A 4,904-nucleotide genomic window follows, 5' to 3' on the forward strand; every position below is an offset into this window, starting at 1 on the left:
GTGGTACCAAAAAAAAACGTACGTTTCTAATGGAAAAGCGCGGGTGAGTAACTAATGGCTTTCTGTGCAACGATAACCTTGGATCCAATATTTCGGCCTGCAAGGAAAATGCGACCATAGGAGAATCGTCGCTGCATTTTCTAAAATCAGAAGACATCCTGCACGATTATGCCTAAGGTCGTGCACGCACGGATCCGTACACATTACAATGCATAGTCGGCAGAACAGACTATTTCTGTTTTTGATCTCTCGACGGCAATCGTTTTATTCGTCTTCCAATACACGTACGTTGGTTCTTGATATAGTGTACTTCGAGTGGTAAGGCTTTTGAATTTTACTTTATCAGGCACGCGAAACCCAAGGAGGTCATTGGTCTTCAAATCGGCTTCTATAATTTCTATGAGTTGATTCTTATTCACACAGAATAAAAATGCACCCTCAATGACTTCTTGCATTGTCGCTCTCCTTTTAATGTACACTGTATCAAATAATTTTAGAAAAGAAAGAAAAAGCGGGAAATTTGTATTTTACTAAATAACATTTCTTTCAATGGAAGAAAAATATTTCATCTTAGAAGTAATATTTTTGTTAATGGTGAAAGACTGATGTCATTTCTTTTAACAGAAATTGATACCAATATGGTCTCAAGTGAAAAATATGTAATCAATACTGTGAGTGAAATGAAAATTATTTTCTTTACAATCCTTAATAAACATTTGTGTGCAGTTTTACCAGCAACGCGAATATACGCAAATAGATATCGTGTGCGCGAACGAATTGGACTTAATTTTTGAAAAAAAATACTGCTCTTAAGGGCGAATTCATGCTCCTCAGAGGATGGGTATACAAAAATTTAGAGTGCCTATTTGGATGTGTCGCGTAGCGTCGGGTGTCTTGGCGCCAGATGTCTTGTCAGGTGGTGACATCTCTTATGTTCTACGTAGCTTGTGTACATGTATGAGTATAATCTGTTACAAACGCGTCCCGACATTTCCCTATCGCGCACTTCGTTATTGAAATAAATTTTGCAATAACAATAGATACCGCGTTCATCTGGGTAGTATTGCTTGTGTAGGTGTCTCGTGCCATAACAATACTTGAAGTTGATAGTAGTGAGTCTTATGGGACACAGATAGCACACAGAAAAATAAACCTTCTAAGCCCCATGGACGATTCATTAAAGCTGACTTCGCCATGTTCGAGAGCTACAGGAAATAACTTCTTTTTAGGAGATCCAATTCTCCCGGTGAGTCCGTAAGGTCGGTAGACGAGAATAGGAGGTCACCGTGGCCAGTGACACGACGTCTGCGGTACGGTTGAACAAGTGACATCGCGTGCTACGGCAAACAAGTGACTGTACAGTAAAGTGTGCTCTTACTCTCGCATATACATTGTACTCTATACGTTGCTGTAAAATCCCCTAATATAATACGAGGCGTGGTATGATGACCGCAAGAAGGAAACGAAAGTTCTATCCGCATAAAATACCTCTCGCGAGCACTTTCCGAACTTCAATATTTCTGTTTTCAAGCAGCGTTGTCTAGCCATTCACCTTCACATTTCTCGGAATATGCACAGTCGGTAGCTCGCCAGGAGAGATGTCAAAATGAGCCATTCAGAGCGTTCGGTATGCCTCATTTCTTGAGCACGTAGGATAAGTGCGCCTCCAGAATACGAAGCCAGTGTGCCTCATGAGTTGCTCATACAGTGCCCACTGGCCTGAGGCGCGTATAGCAATGCTGTGATTCCCTAAGTGAACGAGCACAACAAAATAAACAAGTGTTTTCGCTTGCTGCGTTGGTGGCGCTCCTGTCATGCCCCTCAACATCGAAGAAAAGGGCCGGCGTGGTACGCGTTAAAGCATACCACGCCTGCGGTCAAAACAAAGTTCTTTTTATTTTTTGATGAAAGTGAAGCTGCTTTTAAATTAATTGCCTCAAGGGTGAGTGTTGTGATGCCGAGTCGTGCATAACGCAAACTCTCGCGGAAGAATGAATCAGTGGCAAACGAACCAACCTTATTGTTTGAAACGTCGAGAACTTCGCCCGTTATCGCAAGTTTTCAAAACAATTCTGCAATTCAAAGGCATTGCCAATCCTCCATTAAAGCTATACTTAACGTATTCTAGGATGCATCAACTGCAGAATCGTTTAGGCAGAGTGGCGTAATCAAAGTACACAGCATGCATAAATATCGGCTAAGTATTGCATTTAAATTTAAAATCTGAAGAAATGTGAATTGCAATACGTGTCCTAGCCCACCTTGAAGAAAACAACTGCCATCGAATAATGGTACCTGAGGCTTGGTCCGTGCCTATTCCTAGATTACACTTGTCAAAACAAAATTTAAAATGTGCATCTCCATCTATGCTAAATTCCTATGATATTATCAATATTGCCCTGTTCGCGTATACTTACTGTAAAGTGCGCAAAACTATAGAGCCTACACAAGATGAAGAAAAATATGTTTGTATATTTTATTCCTATATATGTTTATCTGTTTCCTTATTTATCTTTACGGAAGTTATTTCAAGAATTACTGTTATTTAGTTTGTAGCACCAGTCACATAGAGTGCTTAGTAGCATGCTTGTTTTGATACCCGTAACATGCGTTTCTATAGCTGTATTTTCGGAGTTTGTATACATACTGCCGTTCATAGTGTAAGTTCTGCTGCTGCTTTCCTATCTATACCTGTAAGTCACAAATGAACATAAAGTGACTTCTTTCAATTAAATAAACCATTAAGTGCATAATGTGCCATGAGTGGAAAGCGATGATTTCGATAATATCCACCGCCGCAGCTCAACTGGTCGAACCAGCACAGAACTGAATAGACTGCCACGGAGCATTACGTAACGCAGCCACCCTTTGCAAGCCAACTCTCTAATTCGCTTTTTCCCTCAAAAAGTCAGCCTAACACCTGACCAACGCGACAAGGCGTATTCGCCGACATTGTGCGCTATAACCTAAAGCTATTGCAAACTTTTCCCATTCCAATTCTGCAATGAGCCCTCCACGAATGGTCAAAAACTTTTTTGTACTTAATCACTTCGCCTATCTGTCATGCGACATCACGAAAACCGCGGTAATTCCCTATCTGACACAACGTGTATACATTGATTATGCATGATTCGATCGAACAAACAGAAAATAATTAAATCTGATTCGACCATTTTTCACCATTAACCCTCTGCTATTGTTGCAAAGGTTTCAGGCTGCAGCCACTTCACCTGTTTGTCACTCGACATTAAAAAAAAAAAAACATCGATAACTGATTGCATCAAAATGACGTGTACGCGTTAAAGATGCAATAAATATGCCGAACAAAACTATTTTTCTTCTGAATAGCCGGACACTGCCCCGTTCTCAAAGGAATAGATGATGACTGTCGCCGGTCCCTTAGGCACTGGCTACTCGCACCTGCCGGAGAGCATGGGTTTATTTGCGTATAACAATTTTTTATTTTTTTTACGTGGCCGTATAACGTTATCGCGCCCTTTCTGCACGTGTACGACATCTCTCGGCCAACTATTATTTGCTGAGGATCCGTTTTAGCGACATTTTGAACTAGTTGTCCGTTGCATGGCACCGCGATTTTCGACAAGCCACCGCAATCTAAGTAAGCGAAAGTGGACTAATAGTCGACGCCGGCCACCTCCCTCTTCATCCGGTTATATATATTGAGTGCGCTGGCTCGGCCCCATCGAAACCCTCTCTACTTGAGCGGGCTCCTCGCCTCTTGTTAGCGAAATAGATAAAAAACACCGCGCAATGTAGGCATTGTTGTTCGTTTTGAAAGCCAACTAAAGTGACCTGCTATAAAGGAGGAAAGCATTTGACTGTGCTGTTCAGGCAACGCTGCGCATCACCGCCTGATGCTTGCATCGGCGGTTACGAAAAGCTGACTTCAGGAGATCGGAATAAAAGGAAGAGTTTAAAGTTATAGGGCCCATTGTTATGTTCTCGGTGGGTTTCGTTGACGCGCACTTGTTTGGCTGCCGTGACGTCACTTTGATTGCAGAGAGGGAGCACTAGAACCTAACGCGCTCGCTTACGTGGTGATCACGTGTTGGGTCGACTCGGTTGTCTTCGACTGTGATACGCAAGGTTATTATTGTTATTTCTTTCCTCGATGGGTTCAACATCCCTCACCTTCCGCTCTTCATTTTTGGCAGCCGTCTCGTGTAGTGTGTCTCATCTCTCGTATCCACGTGATATCATTGTTGTCCTTTTTACCACTTGCAAGGCATAGTCACAAAGAGAGATAGATAAAACGGATAGAAAGAAGGTGTCTAGGAGCAGAGAGGTAACCAAAAGAAGCAGATGACAGTCAGTCTGCTGAAATCAATAGTCTTCAATGTCCGTTGGTTTTATGTTGTTGCAACTAACAAAGAAAAAAAGACTAGTCCACCGGTTACCTTTATTTGTCTTGGTCACTAAGCCCTAACGCATCCTGTTTTTTCTTTTTCCAGAAAATAGGTTGTTCTGGTTATTCTGAGTAAAAAAGAAAACTGCTGGACCATTTTCTAGAGCGGGGAAAAAAACTGTACAGCTACGTATTATATGTAAAAGACCGATACTAAAATGACGTTTCCAGCTTTCATTTCTCAAGAAAAATGAAGAAGTACGGTCATTGTATAATTGAATTGAATAATTAGATAATTGAATTAAGGTGACCTAAACTATACCTGACATCTGATTTCATTCGAGCAAGCATATTTAAAACAACGCTCTGCACTGCACAATGCATCATTTGTTCAAATTTGCATGCAAGCACACTTCTCGAGCATTTCATTTTGGTCGACAAGTAGAATGAATGAAAAAAAAAATCAAATATCAGCTTCTTTGCAATGGCATGCTAGCAAACGCGCGCCATCGCAGTCGAAGAAGAGCAAGAAGAAGAA

This window comes from Dermacentor andersoni, chromosome 6 (genome assembly GCF_023375885.2).
Source record: "Dermacentor andersoni chromosome 6, qqDerAnde1_hic_scaffold, whole genome shotgun sequence".
In the NCBI taxonomy this organism is placed as follows: Eukaryota; Metazoa; Arthropoda; class Arachnida; order Ixodida; family Ixodidae; genus Dermacentor; species Dermacentor andersoni.